Here is a 23,083-nt window from a genome sequence, read left to right as displayed (position 1 = left end):
TTACTGATGCAAGTGACTTGCTCCAGGTGACACAGCGGACAAGTGGTGGAGCTGGGAGTAGAAGCTCCACCCTGGCCAGTAGTCTTTCCAGTATACCACACTGCTTCTCTTTAAATAGCCATTTTGACTGCCGTTTTGGCACAGTCCCTTCACTTTCTTAATGCAGAAAATACACACAAATTTGAGTGGCCTTTTCTTCATGAAGGCAGTTTTTCAACTCAAAAGTTAAAGTTGTTGAAGGATTATATAACCAGGACTGCGTGAGAAAGAGAGACAGAGAATGAACATGAGAGGTGTGCGTAGGGTTCGATCTGTGTGACTGGGAATGTGAAGTGATGCATTGTCCCAGTGGAATTTTATGACTTTCAAATCCATTTTCCTGTATGAAACAGGAGTAAAAGGTTAGTCATGCTGGAGAGGAGTAGAAGTCATGCTGGAGCTTGCATCTTGCTCCCGGCAATAGCTTGCCTAAGAAAGTCACAAAACAAAGAATGAGATACAACAATTCAGCGGTGGGCTATGGAATCATGCCACCATTACCCGTGGGTGGGAATGTGAAATGGACTTCCTGACTTCCACAGTGAGATCTGATTAGACCTACCATAGCTACCTAACCAAGAATCTTATCCTCGACATAACCACTTAGCCTCTTTGGTAAACAGATGTGTGTTTGGGGAGCGGGAGGACAAATTATTGTTATTATTTCTATATTTAGACAGCTCAAAAACATGTTGCACGCTCTTAAACGGTGGCTTTCCAAACAGCTCTGTGAAAGAGTAACACCTATACATTAGAGATAGGGTGTCAGTGGAGGAAGTGGAGAGAGAAAATGGTGAAGGAACTGGGGAATCAAAACAGGGTTAAAAAGGTGAAGACAACAGTCTTGGTACTAGGTTCAGGTTTTCTGATTTATTGGTATTATCAGAAGAGGAGAGATGCTGGTAATCGTCTGATGGGTAATGGTAGAGAGGAGGAAAGTGGGGCTCCATGTTTTGAAAGGAAATCTGGCCAGATTTGATTAATAGATGAGTCCATGGCCAAGAAGTGTATGACATTTTGTGGTAGGATAAGGGAACCAGCCTAAGAAAAGGCAGCTGGGTGGTTGCCAGGTTGGTTTGATGACCATCTGCCCAGCTTGTGATTCCTTGGATGGACCTGAGAATCCTGGCAAGAGAGACAGGTAAAGTGCTGCCACATGGATGATGTCCAATGAGTTGACCAATCCCAGCATCTCAGAAGGATAATCTCATATGTTTAAAACATTGCCCGAGTGCAACACTTCTGGAATGCTTCCTTCCAGCACCCCTGTAGTACAGAAATCAGGTCAGCCTGGGCCTGGCCAAATATAAATGGTGGTTGGACTTATAATAGGCCTCAGGAAATTGATTGGATTGTACTTGTGCCAGCTTTTTTTATGTTTCTGTGAACACTTACTATGCGCTAGGCATTATACTAAGCTCAGGGTTCGATACAAGATAATCAGGTTGAATACAGTCCATGTCACACTTCGGATTCACAGTCTTATTACCCATTTTCAGATAAGGTTAGTATGTCTGCTTGTAGGAAACCTGAACACTAAAATATAAAGGGAAGCAGCATGACCTAGTGGGAAGAGCTCTGGCTTGGGAGTCAGAGGTCAAGGGTTCTAATCCTAGCTCTTCCACTAGGCTGCTGTGTGACCTTGGGTAAGTCACTTTACTTCTCTGGGCCTCAGTTACCTCATCTGTAAAATGGGGATTGAGACTGTGCGCTCCAGTTCTTAGAACAGTGCTTGGCACGCAGTAAGCACTTAACAAATACCATCATTATTATTATTATAAGAGGTCTGGGCTTGATTTCTTTTTAAATAGTGGTGGAAAAGGTTTAAAGGAAAAAAGGTAACCTTCACAACCAAATTTTTTCATGGTTCAGATTGATCATGGTTGTTTAACTGGGATTGGATTTGATCTGATATGTATAGTGGCTCAGTGGAAAGAGCCCGGGCTTTGAAGTTAGAGGTTGTGGGTTCAAATCCCACTCTGCCACCTGTCAGCTGTGTCACTTTGGGCAAGTCACTTAACTTCTCTGGACCTCAGTTACCTCATCTGTAAAATGGGGATTAAGACTGTGAGACCCCCGTGGGACAACCTGATCACCTTGTAACCTCCCCAGTGCTTAGAACAGTGCTTTGCACATAGTAAGAGCTTAAGAAATGCCACCATTATTATTATTATTATAGGTGTTTTTCAGTACAAAAAAATGTTTCCAAAGCTGTAGAGAGTTCTGCAAATGGGAGTAACAATAAATTTTCAGAAATATTGGCCAACGGAATAATTAGTTAAAGTCTCTGGATTATTCACATACGGTGGGAGTTGGGGCTTTTATTAGGATAATAGTGGCAGGAGGAAAACTTTTCCTGACAGAGAAATGTTTAAAATTTTTTTTATCAATTTTCCAATATTGTTTAAATATTTTCACTCTGAAAAGTCTGGCCAAAGTATACTATGAAAGCAGGCTGTGGAAAAACATTTTTCTCAGATTGTCATTGTTTTGGAGAACCACAACATGACTAGGTATGAGGAGTGGATTGGGAGAGGGGGAAAAAAAGAGTATTGCTCTCCTTTGTATTCCAAAGAATATGCTATCGGTCATGAAATTTATGTCTGGGCACGTGTTTGACTGCAAAGGCCTTTTTAGGATCTTAACCCCCAACCAAATTATACAACACAAAACTGTTCTTTCTTGGGCAATTTAGGCATTCCGTAAAGCTAATTCAGCAGTACTCTGGGTATGATCTTGCTGAAAGTTGAGAGTAATGACATGCCTTGAAAATATGCTGTAAATCTGATTTTTTCAGTCAGTAGTATTTATGGGATGTATACTGTGTGCGGAGTACTGTTTTAAGCACTTGGGAAAGTACAAAAGAGTAGGCAGGATCCCTGCCCTTGAGAACTTCCAATCTCACACAGGAGAAGGTACTTGAAATAATTTGCAGCCAAGAGGAAGAAATGGGAAGTTTTTGAGTTGGTGATTATATGTTATGGAGCGTAAGTTGATATGTACACTAGTGCTATGAAGCGTTTTGTGTATCTGGTGCAGAAATGTTGAAGTGGGAATTGGAAGTAAATATCCTTGGAGGAAGACTTCTTGGACATATGATTCCTGAAGAGCATTGACCACTGGGAGAACTGTGCTCTGATGGATTTGAGAAGCGGGGACTTCCAGGGCAGGGTAAAGGTGTGAGCAAAGTGTCAGAGGCAGAAGAGATGAGAGTGAGGCAGTTCATAGGTTAGTTTGAGAGGAATGAAATGGGCGAGTTGAGATAAGATTGGAGGAAAGCATGGATAGATAGGAGGGAAAATTCTGATTTAATGCCGGAAAGCCTTTCTTCTCTCTGAGGATGGTGATGAAGCCGGCGTAGTTGAGATTCCGGGAATTGCCTTAGTTTTCCATATGTTGAGGAAAAACTTGTGAAAGTGTTTCAAGGAGGGTGTTCCTTCCATACTTGTAGCTCTAGGTGGATATGCTGAACCTACTAAAAAAATGAAAAACATACCAAACTTTAATACACGACTTTTGAAGGTTTAAGTACTGGTACCTAATAAACAAGTTTGTTTGCCCCAAGGAGATTTTCTGAAAATCTAAGGATTCTGTCACTGTGAAATAGCCTGGTGTGGTACAGTGCTGTGCACGTAGGAAGTGCTCAATCGATACCATTGTTGATGATGTTGTGTCACTGTTCCAGGTGCTACTGTTAGGCCTTTCCCCATCACACACAGAGTAAGGCAAGGTGGTATAAGGCATGCATAGTCTACCATGAATAAGGACACGACATCAGACTTGGTAGTTGGTGTTAGAATATTCTGTATTTCCTCCAGGATGCTCTTCCATCTGAACTGACTGAACATCTTCAGGTGTTCTTGAATCAGTCAGGTCATATATGAGCTTTATATTCTGATGATTTACTCTAGGAGCACCCATTAAAAAATGCTGCACATGATTTTGATCAACTTTGCAGATGCCACAGAGAGCTATGGGCTAACAGTAAGCTTGAAGAAAACTGAGGACACACCCTTTCTATACCAAGGAATCCCTACACACAATCATAAATTTCCATCGGGCACCCAAGAGATAAATCCTATTAATTCTGTTCACTATGGAACATATCCCACAAAGATTTGTGGATAAAGTAAAAATCCCATTCCAGAAATCCAGTTCATACTTTGGAAGATATACAGAATGTGGAGCCAATGTTTCCACTACTTTGAAGGACTGCAGATGTTCTTTACTCAGAGTTAATGACCATCGAAATCATATCTGTCATCTAGCACAGTTGCTATGTGGTAAAACTGAAGTAGGTGGATCATAGGAAAATAGAGCAGAAGAAACATCATAAAGATACAGTATAGTACAACCTAAAGAGGCATGGCGTAGATATGGACTACTCAGAGTAATTGGCAGTAAGCACATCTGCTTTGCATGAGGCAATTATTATTTGCAGTACGGGCCCTTGAAATTCAGGGAGCTTGAAATAGCAAGAGGTACTTTGTGCAGTGGCTGCCACCAACTAGCAGAGGACAACCTCTGTATGTGCATAAGGTAAAAGAGGTTTTTCAGTCTCCTATTGCATTTTTCAGTCTTGCTAATACCCATCGGTAATATAACTAGGAGTGTCTTCTTTGAATGCGGCAGATCTGTTGTCTCCAACAGAGGATAGGTTATCACTGTGCCCCTTCAAAGCCCTCTTTTAATAATAATAATGGCATTTACTAAGTGCTTACGATGTGCAAAGCATTGGTCTAAGCACTGGGGAGGTTACAAGGTGATCAGGTTGTTTCACAGGGGGTCACAGTCTTAATCCCCATTGTACAGATGAGGTAACTGAGGCACAGAGAAGTTAAATGACTTGCCCAAAGTCACACAGCTGACAAGTGGCGGAGCCGGGATTTGAACCCATGACTACTGATTCCAAAGCCCGTGCTCTTTCCACTGAGCCATGCTGCTTCTTTTAAACCTACCTCCTCCATAAAGCAATTCCTAACATTTTCACTGGTCCTGGTTATGACATCCAACAGCTTCCACAAGCACTTCTGGATATATTGATGTGAACAATAATAATAATAATAATAATAATGGCATTTATTAAGCGCTTACTATGTGCAAAGCACTGTTCTAAGCGCCGGGGAGGTTACAGGGTGATCAGGTTGTCCCTCTCAGGGCTCTCAGTCTTAATCCCCATTTTACAGATGAGCTAACTGAGGCCCAGAGAAGTTGCCCAAAGTCACACAGCTGACAATTGGTGGAGCTGGGATTTGAACCCCTGACCTCTGACTCCAAAGCCCGTGTTTTTTTCACTCAGCCACGCTGCTTCCATTTATTTATTCATTTTTCTGTAAACTTACTGTTCCCAGTTGAACTTCTCTGGTTTCCCTTCTGCACCCACTTGGTATGCACTTTGTGTGCCTGTCTCCCCTACTGTTAAATAAGTTTTCAAGGGCCACTCTCCCATGTGCCTTGTGCCATGATCTCTAGACATTAATTGCCTGATAAATACTATTGAAAGAATGAGGCAATATGAGAAGCAGCATGGCCTCGCGGATAAAGCATGGACCTGATTCTAAAAGGATTTAAGGTTTTAATCCAAGCTCCACCACTTGTTTGCTGTGTGACCTTGGGCAAGTCACTTCACTTCTCTGCCTCACATTTCTCATCTGTAAAATAGACATATGGACTGTGTCCAACCTGATTAGCTTGTATCTACCGCAGCACTTAGCACAATGCCTGGCACATAATAAGTGCTTAAAAAATACCATTAAAAAAAATCAGTTGGGCCTGTTTCAGGTCTGACTAAAGATTTGACTTTGGAGAGATAATTAACAGTACAATATTGGTAAATTGATATTTTGGAAAATTTGTGAATGTCATTTTTAGTCAATACTTTTGTCTCCTGCTGAATGAGAGGAATGGGGTGGAGTTTGGTTTGGGTAGGTCACTCCAAATATTTGACTATTCAGTAAGCAGGCACTTAGGCTAAGAGACTTTAAACACCACCATTTAGCCTGAAAGGCTTCCAAGTGGCCATAAATATTTCATTTTATTCAAGCTTTTCGTCACCTACAAATGTCAGTTTTTGTTAGGTGGTTGCATGAGACTTAGCTCTAAAACCTAAATTGAGCTTTAAAGTGAATGGGCAAGATTATGAATTTTTATAAGGTTTTTTGCTGTTTTCAGCTCGTGACATAATTTTAAATAGTAGACTTTTTTCCAGAAGGTTCAGTTTGAAGAATATTGAAATAGAAAGCTGAACACACATTTCAGAAAGAATGATTTTTAAAATGCACTTGGAAAAGGCACTTGCAAAAGAAACTATAAGGGGAATAAAGTGTGTTCAAATGAAAGAACTGAAAACACTGAGGCCAGGGCGGTGCCAGATGTGTGAATAGCTTCCAAATGGAAACTAAGGCTATTGAAGTTGTAAATGTTAATACATTCAAACTTCTCACAGATGGAAAATATTTAGGCTATTAAAGCAAAAATGAAGTATTTGAACAAACATTTTACAAAAGAATTGAATTGGAACTGGTGAATGCTCAAGGTTTTGGAGTGCTTTGGGGGTTTTTTCTGACAAAGGAAAAACAGTTACAGCTATATAGTACTTGTTTTGAACTTTAAATTGCTTCAACTTCTTGGACATTTAAGTGCAAATTCGAAGCAAATGAGCAATTTGAGGGTTTTAAGATTCGAGAATTTCTATAGCCATTTCTGTAATTTCAAGCTAAAGCTCTTTTCCTTATTTGGCATTTTATGATAATAATAAAAATTTCCCCAACTGCTAGGGTGATTTGGATTTCACAGATGTATAAGCACAGAACATTTGTTTTGAGTCCAGGACCCATGGGAAGAATGGATTAGAGGAAAAGGTGCTTACTTTCCCTTACTTTCAGGGTAAAGGTTATTTTTTGAGAACAGGTAGGACATTTTCTATAGCTCTTTTATGCTAAAAATCCATCCATCATGTAGTGGTTCCATTTAATAATCACAATTTAAGCTTTCTACTAGTAATAATAATTGTGGTATGTGATAACCTACATGCCAAACTCAGTACTAAGCGTTAAACTACAAGATGTTCAGGTAGGACACAGTCCCTGTCCCACATGGGATTGACTGTCAAAGGCCTTTCTCCAGTATATTCTTCATCTCTCAAGACAGCAGGATTATATAAATGCTGAGGGTAGAATAGAAAGCTTGTTTCAGTGGATTGTTCTTTTTCATCTGAGATATTGAAGCTGAGAAGGTGAAATGTCAATTACAAAGTACCCTTGGAGGTAGTGGAGGTAGGCACATGATGATGATGATGATGGCATTTATTAAGCGTTTACTATGTGCAAAGCACTGTTCTAAGCGCCGGGGAGGTTACAAGGTGATCAGGTTGTTCCACGGGGAGCGTACAGTCTTAATCCCCATTGACAGATGAGGGAACTGAGGCACAGAGAAGTTAAGTGACTTGTCCAAAGTCACACAGCTGACAATGGGCAGAGCTGGGATTTGAACCCATGACCTCCGACTCCAAAGCCCGTGCTCTTTCCACTGAGCCACGCTGCTTCTCGATCAGCTGTTGCTGCTTCTCCAGTTTATTAAGCATCTTAGTGCTTTCTAGTTGATAGAATAACATTGCCCTCTCCCTGCTTGCAACAGGAGGGGAAATATAATAATCATAGTAGTAATAATAATAACAATATGAGTGATCTCAACCAGGCCACTACACTACAGAGCAGCTGAGGGGTTGAAGGAATTTATTTGCTACTCTTTAGCAACTGCAAGCCATGATAAGATGTCCCATTTCTTGGTGGAGGGGAACAAAAGGGAAAAAGAAATGGTTGGCTGAGATATCTGCATCTCAACCAATGGGGAGAATCACTCAGTGGCATTTATTAAACACTTGTGTGTGCAGAGCACTGTACTAACTGATAGGGAGAGAACAATGCAACAGAGTTAGTAGGCATGTCCCCACCCACAATGAATTTACTGTCTAGAGCTTACATAGAGAGGGAAAGAGAGTCATATGGGGATTGGAGAGGTTAAGGAGGGAGAGAAGGTTGCTGGGAGCCTGCAGTGATAGGGCCTCTGTACTACAGAGCGCAGTGATGGGATCTTTTGTGCACAGACAAAAGTGGTGGGAAACTATAATATCCATATACTTAAGAAGAGATCACAAGCCTGGCCCAGAGAGAAGATGGCAGTGGTGATATAGACTTCTCTTCTTCCTCCTCCCCTTTTCCCCTTTCCTCTGTATGCTCTCAACTGTAAGCTCACTGAGAGCAGGGAACGTGTCTACCAACACTATTAATAGTTTACCCTTCCAAATGCTTAGTACAGTGCACTGCACACAGTAAGCACTCAGTGAATATGATTGACTGTAATCTCCCTGTGGGCAGGGAATGTGACTACCGACTCTGTTATCTTCTACTCTCCCAAGTGGTTTTACAGTGCTCTGCACAAAGTAAGAACTCAATAAATACAATTAATTGATTCTCTGTATTTGGTTCTCCCCTCCCTTTCTCACTCTCTCTTTCTTCCTCCTTTTAACTTTATAGTTTTTCTTTACTCCATTTCCCCTTTCCATCTCCCTTCTCCATCCTCTGTATTTTCTATCCTCTCTCCCACACTAAGTAACCAAATTTCTGATATTTTACCAAAGGCAAGGATGGTTGCTCAGTGCCCTAAAGAATTCGAGTCACTTGTCTGCCAGCCCCGTAATGGAACTTAAGTGTCTTTGCTGAAGTTTGGTGAGCCAATACAGAGGTTAAGTGTGTCAATGAGGGCTCCTCGACTCCCTTCACAGATCCAGAGCTGTCATGGTCCATGTAAACAGAGGTGCTGCTGAAAGCTTTCAGGAGGGAGGCTGGGTGTTTAAAGTAAAAGTTCTGGAAATATAGGTGTCCAGTGCCTTAGCTATGGAGGCACGGGACACCTTTATGTCCCAAACTTTTCCTGGGAACAGACCAGTTGAAAACTGGACAAAAAGCCATTCTACCAGTGGGCCCTAATTCTATTTCTTCATGGTATTCGTTAAGTGCTTATTATGTGCCAGGCGTTGTAGTAAGCTCTGGGTAGATGCAGGCAGGATATAGTCCATTTCTCACATGGGGCTCACAGTCTTAATCCCCATTTTACAGATGAGGTAACTGAAGTACAGAGAAATGAAATGCCTTGCTCAAGGTCACACAGAAGACAAGTGGCAGAGCTGGGACTACTACCTAGATCTTTCTGACTCCTAAGCCCCTGTTCAGGCCTTTAGGCCACCCTCCTTTATTGGTTTACTTTGGCTCTTACCTCCATGCCCAGGTGCTAGAGGCCTCCCAGGAATGTGGGGCTTCCTGCCACTCCAGGCCACTGGCCAAGTTGAAATTGTTGCAACTTCTCAGCTGCATTTGGAAAAACTACTGAATCCTTTTGTCATAAACTCCTGTTTTATTTGTAATTTGGTGAAAGTAATTAATAGCTTCCCCAAACGTATGATTTTGTAAGCTATAACTATGGCATTGATTGAGAGAACTTGGGAAAAAGTTAGCAATGTGTGCTGCATAGGTCGGAACAAACTCATTTTAAATAAAAGCCATTAGCACCTTCAAGACATCTAGAGGCGGGCGAAGGTGCTTAAAAAGAAATCAAACAGACCTACAGATGGTTAGGCATGTGGTAACCTAGAGATCTTCTTGCAGTGTCTCATCCACTGTAACCTGCAGAAATGGAGCTCTGCAAAACCTGCATTTGCTCTCCCTCCACCACAAAATTACAAATTTTAAAGGGATTTTACTAAGACTTAAAAATTATATTCAAAGGTAGCTTACTCCTGCTTTCCATTTTGATGGCTCTTTTTCCTCCCAATAATTTTAGTTTATTGACTATGAATGATTAAAGAATGCGTTTTTATTTCAAGGCAGAAAGTTAAATTTTCTACGCTATGATGATGATGGTATTTGTTAAGCACTTACTATGTGGAAAGCACTGTTCTAAGCGCTGGGGGGGGATACAAGGTGATCAGGTTGTCCACGTGGGGCTCACAATCTTAATCCCTATTTTACAGATGAGGTAACTGAGGCACAGAGAAGTTGTGATTTGCCCAAAGTCACACTGCTGACAAGTGGCAGAGGTGGAATTAGAACCCATAACCTCTGACTCCCAAGCCTGTGCTCTTTCCACTGAGCCATGCTGCTTCTAATGTACTTAGGTTACCTTCATCTCTTCAGGTCTTTAGTTCAGGCCAGCTCTTAGCTATGCCTGCAGGGGTGTTTGTGGATGTTTTGGGTACATTTGTTGATGCTGCTGCTTTGGCATCAAGTTTGGACCCGTTAAAGCAGACAGTCAACATGGGTAGTTTAGTATAAACACAGATTTTTTAACCTGAAGAAAAATGATAAATTTTTCATCATTCAATATTTTAGCACAAACCAGCTGATTTCAGCATAAGTAGAAGATTTTAGTGCGGCAAATTCTATTTTTCCAGTGAATTCTACAGTAGATGGGTCAGTTCTGACAAAGAGGAATCAGAGTTCCTCTTGGACACAAACTGGCTTTGAAATATCAATATCTGTTTAGAAGTTTTAACTTACAGTCAGCTTATATAAAGAGGATATGTTATTTACCTGGAAAATTGGGCTCACTACTTAAGAGTCTTGAATTTAGATCCTGAATCGCCCCCCACCCCAGGTTGTCTTTTTTTTTTTTTTTTTTTTTTTTTTTTTACACATAAGAGAGAATTCTGAAATACTTACCTTCCTGGATACTTTGATATCTTTGCATAAAAAGTGTTTCAGGCTCATATTTTAGTTTTAAAAGCTTCATTTTTCTCTGCCTATTAAAGCTAATGGTTATATTCTCCTGAGTGTCTTTATTACCCTTCCTAAGAATCCTTTCATTAGGAAAAAACAAGCAGCATGGCCTAGTTGATAGAGCATGAATCTGGGAGTCAGAAGAACCTGTGTTCTAATCCAGGGTCCAACATTTGTCTTCAGTGTGACCTTAGGCAAGTCACTTAACTTCTCTGTGCCTTGGTTACCTCATCTGTAAAATAGGGATTAAAACTGTAAACCCTAAGTAGAACATGGACTGCGTCCAAGCTGATTAGCTTGTATCTACCCCAGTGCTTAGTGCAATGCCTGGCATGTAGTAGACACTTAACAAATGCCATAAAAGGGAAGAGGTGAAAGCAGTGAGATTTAGTGGAAAGATCATGATCCTGTGAGTTAGAAGACCTGGACCCTAGTTTCAGCTTCGCCACTTGCCTGCTGCGTGACTTTGGACGTCACTAAATTTCTCTGTGCCTGCATCATCATCATCTATAAACTGAGGATTCAGAACCTGTTCTGTCTCCTATTTAGACTGGCACTCCCATGTGGAACAGGGACTTTGTCTGACCTGATTATCTGTTATCTACCCTGGCACTTAGTACAGTACTTGGCATCTCCTCCTGCCTTCAGGACATCTCCATCTGGATGTCTGCCCACCACCTAAAACTCAACATGTCCAAGACTGAACTCCTTGTCTTCCCTCCCAAACCCTGCCCTCTCCCTGGCTTTCCCATCACTGTTGACGGCACTACCATCCTTCCCGTCTCACAAGCCCGCAACCTTGGTGTCATCCCGACTCCGCTCTCTCATTCACCCCTCACATCCAAGCCATCACCAAAACCTGCTGGTCTCAGCTCTGCAACATTGCCAAGATCTGCCTTTTCCTCTCCATCCAAACCGCTACCCTGCTCATTCAAGCTCTCATCCTATCCCGTCTGGACTACTGCATCAGCCTCCTCTCTGATCTCCCATCCTCGTGTCTCTCCCCACTTCAATCCATACTTCATGCCGCTGCCCGGATTGTCTTTGTCCAGAAATGCTCTGGGCATGTTACTCCCCTCCTCAAAAATCTCCAGTGGTTACCAATCAATCTGCGCATCAGGCAGAAACTCCTCATCCTTGGCTTCAAGGCTGTCCATCACCTCGCCCCCTCCTACCTCACCCCCTTCTCTCCTTCTACAGTCCAGCCCGCACCCTCCGCTCCTCTGCCGCTAATCTCCTCACCGGGCCTCGTTCTCGCCTGTCCCGCCATCGACCCCCAGCCCACGTCATCCCCCTGGCCTAGAATGCCCTCCCTCCCCACAGTACTTACCGCGGTCTGGGCACGGAGAGGCTCTTCTGGGCGTTCTTTATGCTCCTTCTTCCCGGACACGCCTGGTAGGATCCCCTCTGGGGGAAGCAGTGTGGTCTAGGGGTTAGAGCTCGGGCCCAGGAGGCAGAGGACCTGAGTTTTTTCTTTTTTTTTTTTTTGATGGCATTTATTAAGCGCTTACTATGTGTGAAGCACTGCTCCAAGTGCTGAGTTCTACTCCCAGCTCCGTCACTTCCCAAACTGAGCCGCCTCCCTCATCTCCCCCTCCTTCCCCCCTCCATCCCCCCCACCTTACCTCCTTCCCTTCCCCACAGCACCTGTACATATGTATATATGTTTGTACAGATTTATTACTCTATTTTACTTGTACATATTCTATTTATATTATTTTGTTAATATGTTTTGCTTTGTTCTCTGTCTCCCCCTTCTAGACTGTGAGCCCACTGTTGGGTAGGGACCGTCTCTGTATGTTGCCAACTTGTACTTCCCAAGCGCTTAGTACAGTGCTCTGCACACAGTAAGCGCTCAATAAATACGATTGAATGAATCCCCCAATCTAGCTCTCTTCCTCCCTTCAAGGCCCTACTGAGAGCTCACCTCCTCCAGGAGGCCTTCCCAGACTGAGCCCCCTCCTTCCTCTCCCTCTCGCCCCCCTCTCCATCCCACCATCTTACCTCCTTCCCTTCCCCACAGCACCTGTATATATGTATATATGTTTGTACATATTTATTACTCTATTTTACTGGTACATATCTATTCTATTTTATTTTGTTAATATGTTTGGTTTTGTTCTCTGTCTCCCCCTTCTAGACTGTGAGCCCACTGTTGGGTAGGGACTGTCTCTATATGTTGCCAACTTGTACTTCCCAAGCACTTAGTACAGTGCTCTGCACACAGTAAGCATTCAATAAATACAATTGATTGATTGATTAACAGATACTGCTATTATTAAATACGAGAAGCAAGTTCTCTAATAGTATGGTATGTAAAACTTTATGGAAAAAAGTACAAAATAGTAAATGCAAGAGTGCTATAATGCTCCAGAAAGTGCTGAAATAATAGCTGGGGAAAAGTTAACAGGGAAAGCTTCCTGAAGGAGATGGGATTTCAGAAAGTTTGGAAGATGGGGAGGACTGTAGTCTCATGGACTTGGAGAAAGAGGAGGAAGTTGCTGGCAGGAGAAAGAGTGTGAGCCAGAAAGTGGTGGGAAATACGACAGTGACACACAGCAAGCTTGTGAGGAATGGAAAGTATGAGTTGGAATATAGTTGGAGAAGTTAGTGGATAGGTTAGAGGGAGAGAGCTGATGGAGTGCTTTGTAACCTATGGTCAGGAGTACAGATGAATGGGTGTCCATTGGAGAGCTTTGAGGAATGAAGATGAGTTCAGAAAGATGATCTGAGAAGCAGTGTGGCTCACTCGAAAGAGCACAGGCTTGGGAGTCATAGGACATGGGTTCTAATCCCCGCTCTTCCACTTGTCAGCTGTGTGACTTTGGGCAAGTCACTTAACTTCTGTGCCTCAGTTACCTCATCCAAAAAATAGGAATTAAGACTGTGGGCCCCACATGGGACAAGGTGATTACCTTGTATCTACCCCGGTGCTTAGAACAGTGCTTGGCACATATTAAGCGCTTAACAAATACCATCATCAGTATCAGAATGACGTATACACTGGAGAAGGGAGGGATTGGAGACAAGGAATCAAGTGAGGAGAATGTTCCTAGTAGTCAAACAACAAGTTCCTGGGTGGATTTGGATTTGGTTGGAGAACAGGTGGATCTTTGAAATATCACGGAGGAAGAATGACCAGGATCTGGGGCAGACTCGATGTGGGATGAGAGGGAGGAATCAAGGCTAATCACCAGATTCTGAGCTTTGGAAACAGGGAGGGTGGTGGTAGTGGTGTCAACCGGGTTAGGAAAGTTAGTCTGAGTTTTTGAGAAGGAAGAGGAGGAGTTGGGACATATTGAGCTTGAGTTGCCAGCAGAACGTTTATATGGAGATGCCTTGCAGACAAGAGGAAATGTGAGGCTGAAGGCTGAGGGAAGGTTGAGCCTAGCAAAGTAGATTTGGTAATCTGCATAGAGGTGGTAGCTGAAACTGTGGGAGCAGATGAGCTCCCTGAGGGACTATAAAATGAAAAGATTAAGCAACCCGTAACAAAATCCTGAAACACCCACAGTTTTGGTGAAAGGCAGAAGAGGAACCAGGAAAAGAGCAGCCAGAGAAGGAGGAGGAAAACCAGGAGAGAACTGTGCTGGTGTTATCAGCAGTAGGGTGTGGTACATAGTATAAAGATCACTGAAAGGTCCAGGATTATGATGGAAAAGGGATAATTATATTGGTGAGGAGCAAGTGCTGGTTGACCATTGAGGTGACCATTGAGATTCACTCCAATCTCAGTGGAATGAAGGAATTCTAGAGCACATTTCAGAGAGTCAGGAATAGAGGTGGATCATAGGAAGTAGAGGTAATGGGGGTAAACTGTACGTTAGAGGAGTTTAGATGACAGTGGAAATAGGGAAATGAGGCAATAGTTGGAATTTGCAACATGCATTCATTGCTATTGTTCAGGTATGTTATGGGTGTTTGTCACAAGTTGGTAGCTTTCCTTTCTTCCCTCCCCTTTCATATTGGACAGGCCTAGGGTTAGATATATTTCAATCAATCATATCTATTGAGTGCTTACTGTGTTTAGAGCACTGTATTAAGAGCTTGGGAAGTACAGTATGACAGAGTTGGTAGTCATGTTCCCTGCCCACAACGAGCTGGCAGCCTGAGGGGAGATTTATTTGGAACATTCAAAAATACTTCATTTTCAGTGTGGATTCATCTCATTCATTTATGTCATCTTGTAACTAAAGGACAACTGTATCACAGTTGATAAACAGGGCTGGAAGAAATTACATTAGAGAAGCAGCGTGGCTCAGTGGAAAGAGCATGGGCTTGGGAGTCAAAGGTCATGGGTTCTAATCCTGCCTCTGCCACTTGTCAGCTGTGTGACTTTGGGCAAGTCACTTAACTTCTCTGTGCCTCAGTTACCTCATCTGTAAAAAAATGGGGATTAAGACTGTGAGCCCGACTTGGGACAACCTGGTCACTTTGTAGCCTGCCCAGCGCTTAGAACAGTGCTTTGCACAAAGTAAGCGCTTAACAAATGCTATCATTATTATTATTATTATCTTTTATTTATTGAATGAACTGTTACTTTTTCAGTGCAATTACTCTTTGTTTTTCCGGTTGGATAATTAAGCGTATAAGCTCATTCAAGGAATGTGCAGTAACATAATCCTGAGCTTAAGCACTCAGTTGAAAGATGCCTACTTTACTTTTCTGTGGGGACATGGACATTTCTTTTAGGTTAATATGCCATCACTGTATCCAATCTCTTGTGCACTCACCTTTCACTTGTAGAAAGACTAGAAATGAAAATCACCATGAATATGCAACTTTTCTTACCCTTAGTGGCTAACTAGTACTGTGCTCAGTGTAGCCCATGCATTTCTATTTAAAAAGAAAATTATTGAAAGCTGGAAAATGTCAATTCCAGACAAGTCGGCTACAGAATGAAATAACCTGACTATCGTAAGACCTCTTGTAAAGCTGCTCTTTTTAGGAATGGCTCAATCAATCAAACAACGGTATTTATTGAGCGCTTACCCTGTGCTTGGGAGAGCACAGTACAACAGAGTTCCCTGCCGACAATGAGTTTAGTCTAGAGGGGGGAGACAGACATTAATATAAATGAATTGCAGATGTGTACAGAAGTGCTGTGAAGCTGAGGGAGGGGTGAATAAAGGGTGCAAATCAAGTGCAAGAATGGCACAGAAGGGAGTGGGAAAAGAGGAAATAAGGGCTTAGGGGTGACATTATGGAGGAGAGAGTAGGTTGGCATTAAAGGAGGAAGTGCGCAGGCTGGGTTGTAATAATAATAATGATGGCATTTATTAAACGCTTACTATGTTCAAAGCACTGTTCTAAGAGCTGGAGAGGTTACAAGGTGATCAGGTTGTCCCACGGGGGTTTCACAGTCTTAATCCCCATTTTCCAGATGAGGTAATTGAGGCATAGAGAAGTTAAGTGACTTGCCCAAAGTCACACAGCTGACAATTGGCGGAGCTGGGATTTGAACCCATGCCCTCTGACTCCAAAGCTCGTGCTCTTTCCACTGAGCCATGCTGCTTCTGAGGCAAGATAGTAGAGGGCAAGGTGACTGAGTGCTTTAGGTGATTCTGTTAAACTACTAGTCAGGTTGTATACTAGACAGTACAGTTTTCAAATGGCATGTCCCTCAGCTGACAAGTGGCAGATGGCCCCCAGGGTGTAGGCCATGAACTTCACCCTCTACTGTTTTACAAACAAGAAAGGTATGTAAGTAGCCCGATCTGCCACTCTTTGCCCCCACACCGGGACCTCCTGAGCTGCAGCAGGGCGTGGGCATTTGTTGTAGATTGTGCATCTTGAGTGAGAGCATCAGATCTGATCTCCCCCACCCCAGTGTGAGGGACTGGTCGTGGGCTGGTGAGACTGGAGGCCTGGGGTTGGTGGGGGGGATGCAGGGCGGTATAGGTTAGACTCTGTCATGCCAGCATATCCTGGGGTCCTCAAGGATGAAAATGGGCAGGGATCTGAAGAATCTGCCAATCAGTGTGGCATAGTGGATAGAGCACAGCCCTAGGAGAGTCAGAAGGACCTGGGTTCTAATCCCAGCTCCACCACATGTCTGCTGTGTGACCTTGGGTAAATCATTTCACTTTTGGGCCTCAGTCACCACCCACAGATACACTAGATACAGTAGAGTAGATACACTCATAATGTGGGGTCATGTTCTTGACTAACTGCGTTAAGGGAAACGTGTGCACGCAATTGTTTTTTCTAACATCGCACCCACGTCCCATCTAGATTGATGTGCGCTGCCAGAATAACAATGGCATATTCCAAAGGGCATAGTGCAAACACGTGCTATGGAAGAATTTGGTGTGATTAGATTGTGGAAATCCGAAGTAAGAACTTGCCAAACCTGCCCAGAGTCAAATATTGCTCAGTAATTTTTGAAATCTATTGGGTAAATCCTTCAACTGTTTCTAAGAAAGCGTGTTTTGATGCGGACTCTGATTAGTCACCGTTTTTAGAGTGTTTTGCAACAGTTTATTTTCTAGGTCCAATCATTTAAAAAAAACACTAAACTAGTGGAAAGAGCACAGGCTTGGGAGTCAGAGGACCTAGGTTTTAGTCCTAGCTTTGCCACTTAACTGCGGTGTGACCTTGGATAAGTAATTTAATTACTCTATTCCTCAGTTCTGTCATCTGCAGAATGGGGATGCAGTACCTGTTCTCCTTCCTACTTAGACTGTGAGCCCCAAGTGGGATCTAATTATCTTGTGCCTACTCCAGTGCTTACTACAGTGCTTGGCACGTCGAAAGTGTTCTACAAATACAAAAAAAATTATTATTATTAATTATTATTAGGCCCATATTAACTTCCACCAAGGCATAGCTTTTACTGATTATTTCAGGTTTTCTCTAGTTAGAATTCCTTGAAGCGTATTTCAACACAGAAGTAAACTTTTTTTTTCTCATTCCTGCCCCCAAAGGCGAACTTTGTCCTGTGGCCTTTACTGATGCCAGCTGGAATGTTTGTAAATACTTTGCCTGATTAAACTTGCTTTATTGTGCAGGAGGAATTTAGAGGCTGAAGTGTTTTTTTCAGAAGTCATCCCATCCCAGTCTATCTGAGAAAAATCTGCCAATGTCTATTAAGGATTGTTTTCTTTGTCAGAGATAAACCATTTAACCTCTTCTCCCAATGACATGTTTCCTGTATTAACTCTTGGAATTTTGGAATAACTCAGAGAATAGCTGGATATGTGTGAGTGGGTCAAATTAGAGACAAACATAACATTCCCATAACGCTGTTGCTACTAAAAAAAAAAAAAGGGATCATTTCTTACCAGATTTCCCTGTATTTTGTAGCTAGCATATTCACTCAGCAGTTGCCTTTGGGGTGCCACAAGGTAATTCAGAGGTCCAGATCTGAAGTTGAGGCCGTAGGCCTAAAGTATACCTATAGCACATATTTAAAGTTACAGGTCTTAGATGCTGAATACAGTATACAAATCTGCCTGATATTTTCTGTTTGGGTTTTGTAAAGGTGAGAATGTGTGTCAGGTCTTCAGGGCTACAACCATTGATTAAGATTTCTTAACACCTTCCTCTCTGCCTTTCATAACAGCGCTTAGAGCAGTGTTTGGCATACAGTAAGCATTTAACCAAAACCATGAAACAACAACAAAAAAACCCTCTTCTTAAGAGTTCATAAGCCTTGTAGTTCTCAAAATAAGGGTCAGTCACCTTCCTGTTTAGTATTCTTGTAAGAGAACTCCATTGCGCTTTCACACCAATCAGAATCTGTTCTTGCAATCAATCAATCATATTTATTGAACAAATACTGTGCACAGCACTGTACTAAGTGCTTAAGAGAGTGAAATCCAAAAGAGCTCGTAGACACATTCCCTGTCTCTAACGGGCTTACAGTCTAAATAGGGAGGCAGACATTAAAATGAACTATGGCAATGTATTAAGTGCTGTGGGGCAGAGGGAGGGGTGAATAAAGGGTACGAATCCAAGTGCAAGGGTGACACAGATGGGAGAGGGAGCAGGAGAATTGAGGTTTTAGTTGGGAAAGGCCTGTTGGAGGAGATTTGATTTGAATTGTATTAAGGAGAAACCTGAAATGATCCGTGGACCACAACAATTTCTGTTGAGAAGAAGTTTATCATATTGGAAAGACCATGAGCCTGTCAGTCAAAGGCCTTTCTTTCTAATCCTCGCTCCGCCATGCACCTGCCATGTGTTTCTGGGCAAGTCACTTCTCTGTGCCATAGTTTCTTCAACTTTCTTCCTCCTGCTCAGAAATAATGATGGTATATGTTAAGCACTTACTATGTGCAAAGCACTGTTCTAAGCACTGGGGGGATACAAGGTGATCAGGTTGTCCCACGTGGGGCTCACAGTCTTAATCCCCATTTTACAGATGAGGTAACTAAGGCAAAGAGAAGTTAAGTGACTTGCCCAAAGACACACAGCCGATAAGTAATGAATCTGGGATTCGAACCCATGATCTTAGTCTGTGCACTCCATATGGAACAATGACTGTCTGACCTGATTATTGTATTTTCACTCCAGCACTTAGAAAAGTGTTTGACATGTCTTATGCCGTCGAGTCATTTCTGACCCATAGAAACGCCATGGACACATCTTTCCCAGAACGCCCCCATCTCCATCTGCAATCGTTCTGGTAGTGGATCCATAAACTTTTCTTGGTAAAAATACGGAAATGGTTTACCATTGACTCCTTACACGCAGTTAACTTGAGTTTCCGCCCTTGACTCTTTCCCATGCCGCTGCTGTTCAGCACAGGTGTGTTTTGACTTGTATCAGGTTGCCTTCCACTCACTAGCTACTACCCAAGCTAGGAATGGAATGGATATGCCTCTGCTTGACTCTCCCTCCTATAGTTGAGACTGATAGAGTCCTGGAAACTGTTCAGGTGTGACCCTGAGAGGGAGTTTGACATGTAGTAAGCCCTTAACAAATATCATTACTATTGTTATTGTTAGTTTTGGTCTGACGATGTCTGATCCAGTGAAATCTATCAAAAAACTTTTCTTTCGACGTGCTGGGGAGGGCAATTGTATATTAGTACAATTGTGCAGCTACTCAAAGGCTTAGGGGATAAGGAGGCCTATTTAATGTGGCTGGTTAGTCCCCGAAGAGTATGTTGGGGGGGGGGGGGGGGGGCTCTGAATTCCCCAACCCTGTATTCACTTCTTTTTCTTGAGTGCTGATACTACCAAGTTGAATTCTAGTTCTCTGCCCATGTGGGTTAGCCATAGAATTATAGTTTGTTGCCTAGATTGTCCCTGGCAGTGCAATGCTGGAGGCACTGTTGATGTTTTAAGACTTAATTCCCTAAAGTTTTCCCCTCATAAAGGAGGTAATTTGGGGGATGGAAGATTTCTCTTGGGCAAACTAAATTGGCCTTCCTATACCAGGACCTAGTAAAGCTATACAATGTCACTCCATTCTTGGCCCACGAACTCATGGGCAGCAGCACTGGAACACTGATTGAAAAGCTTTATCCTAAACCAGTTTTACAGACTCCACATTTAAATTTTCAGCTGCCTAAGATGGGATTTCCCCTCTCAGGGTCGCACCTGGAGAGTTTCCAGAACTCTACCAGCCTTGACTATGGGAGGGAGAGTCAAGGAGAGGCATATCGATTCCATTCCTAGCATGCTCAGTGGCTAGCGAGTGGAAGGCAATCTGCTGCAAGTCAAAACTCCCCTATGCTGGGCAGCAGTGGCATTGGAGAGAGTCGAGAGGGGAGACTCAAGCTTACTGCGTGGAAGGAGACAATGGTAAATCACTTCCTTATTTTTACCAAGAAAACTCTACAGTTACACTACCAGAACAATTGCAGGTGGAGGTGGCGTGTTCTGGGAGAGACGTGTCCATGGCGTCACTATGGGTCAGAGACAAGTCGATAGCATAAGACAAGGATGAGAGTAGGTCTAGGTAGCCAAAGATCCCAGCTAAGTAATTTTGTCCCTTCAGAAGAAGAGATGTGTGTCTTCAGTAGTTGCCTTTACCTTTCTTCCAATCAGGGGTATGGATGAGAGGGGAAATGCCAGAGGTGGCCATTGTGGAAACTGGTGCATCCCTGATGCTGGACTACGTATGTTTTGAAGTAATGAACTCAATCACCTGGACCTGTCGAATGAAGTATGTCATCATCATCATCAATCGTATTTATTGAGCGCTTACTATGTGCAGAGCACTGTACTAAGCGCATGGGAAGTACAAATTGGCAACATATAGAGACAGTCCCTACCCAACAGTGGGCTCACAGTCTAAAAGGGGGAGACAGAGAACAAGACCAAACATACTAACAAAATAAAATAAATAGAATAGATATGTACAAGTAAAATAAATAAATAAATAAATAGAGTAATAAATATGTACAAACATATATACATATATACAGGTGCTGTGGGGAAGGGAAGGAGGTAAGATTGGGGGGATAGAGAGGGGGACGAGGGGGAGAGGAAGGAAGGGGCTCAGTCTGGGAAGGCCTCCTGGAGGAGGTGAGCTCTCAGTAGGGCCTTGAAGGGAGGAAGAGAGCTAGCTTGGCGGATGGGCAGAGGGAGGGCATTCCAGGCCTGGGGGTTGACGTTGGCCGGGGGTCGATGGCGGGACAGGCGAGAGCGAGGTACGGTGAGGAGATTAGCGGCGGAGGGTGCGGGCTGGGCTGTAGAAGGAGAGAAGGGAGGTGAGGTAGGAGGAGGCGAGGTGATGGACAGCCTTGAAGCCCAGGGTGAGGAATTTCTGCCTGATGCGCAGATTGATTGGTAGCCACTGGAGATTTTTGATGTCAACGAGATACTCACAGGGGACTGTTGCATATGTTGGCTGTGGAGGAGAGAGAGAAGAGGGAAGTTACTCTATCATGTTAGCTATGTGGAATGGGCAGTTTTCAAGACTTTCTGCATTTTGTTCAGGTCACAATAGAATGGAAATGTTGAAAAACTGGTTGAAATGTGGAGACGTCTGTATTGAAACTCCACCTCCCCCTATTTTCTGGGTGGATATGATACTACACAGAAGAGGACTTATTGTCCACATTCAAAAAGACAATCACCCTTTCCCTTATTTTCTATCTTGTGTATGGGCAATGTAGAGTGTGTGTATGTAATGAATGTACTATTTGCTTTGCCTGTCAAAGGTTGAAATCATATCAATAATGGTTTGAATGTGTATTCTGAAGCACCATGGCTTAGTGGGTAGAGCACAGGCCTGAGAATCAGAAGGTCATGGGTTCTAATCCAGCTGCCACTTGCCTGCTGTGTCACCTTGGGCAAGTCATGTCCCTTCTCTGTGCCTCAGTTCCCTCATCTGTAAAATGGGGATCATCAATCGTATTTATTGAGCGCTTACTGTGTGCAGAGCACTGTACTAAGCGCTTGGGAAGTACAAGTTGGCAACACATAGAGACAGTCCCTACCCAACAGTGGGCTCACAGTCTAAAAATGGGGATTAGGACTATGAACCCCACATGGGACAATCTGATGACTTTGTATCTAACCCAGTGCTTAGAACAGTGCTTGACACATAGTAAGCGCTTAACAAATACCATAATTATTATATACTGAGTGTTTTAAATTGAAAAGGATAATTTAAGAGGATTCTGAGATTTTGAATGTTCAGCTTGTGCTTTGAAAAAATATTTTCTGTTTGCATCTTTTTAAGCATTTTTTCCTAAAATGTTTACACCAGTTTTGGGAATAGAATTCATCTGATCAGCTGTAGCATCAAACAGGAATGATGACTAGTTAAAGACAGTCTCTTTCTTTGATCTATTTTACACACATAGTTAACTTGGATAAATAATCAGTGGAGAATGCTTATCCTTGGAGTACTTTCCTTTCTGAGATATCAATCAAAGATATTAATTGAGTTCTTGCTGCACAGAGCATTGTACTAAGCGCTTGGGAGAGTCCAGTACAACAGAGTTGGTAGACACAGTTCACTTTTTTTTAATGTTATTTGTTAAGTGCTTACTATGTAGCAGGCACTGTACTAAACACGAGGGTGGGTACAGGCTAATCAGTTTGGACATAGTCCATGTCTCATATGGGGCTCACAATCTTAGCTCTCATTTTGCAGATGAGGTAACTGAAGCAGAGAAAAGTTTAGTGACCTGCCCGAGGTCACGCAGCAGACACGTGGCAGAGCTTGAATTAGAACTCAGTTCCTCTGACTCATAGGCCCGTGCTCTATCCACTAGGCAATGCTGCTTCCCTGCCCCAAGGAGCTTGATATAGCTCTAGTTAATTGACAATTACGTACCCATGACCTTTAATTTAGTACCTGGTCTAAGG

At 42.8% G+C, this 23,083-nt stretch overlaps 1 protein-coding gene and 1 non-coding gene across 8 annotated transcripts in view; both read left to right on the top strand.

The window, feature by feature from the left end:
* NEDD4L (NEDD4 like E3 ubiquitin protein ligase) overlaps positions 1-23,083 on the top strand; it is a 431,023-nt gene that overhangs the window by 182,147 nt on the left and 225,793 nt on the right. The window lies entirely within an intron of this gene.
* On the top strand, positions 20,342-20,479 carry LOC119926099. The gene has a single exon (XR_005450009.1). It is a non-coding gene; the product is annotated as a small nucleolar RNA SNORA7 (small nucleolar RNA).

Source organism: Tachyglossus aculeatus, chromosome 3, assembly GCF_015852505.1.
Source record: "Tachyglossus aculeatus isolate mTacAcu1 chromosome 3, mTacAcu1.pri, whole genome shotgun sequence".
Classification (NCBI taxonomy): domain Eukaryota; kingdom Metazoa; phylum Chordata; class Mammalia; order Monotremata; family Tachyglossidae; genus Tachyglossus; species Tachyglossus aculeatus.
This window is presented reverse-complemented; position numbering and strand designations above follow the sequence as displayed.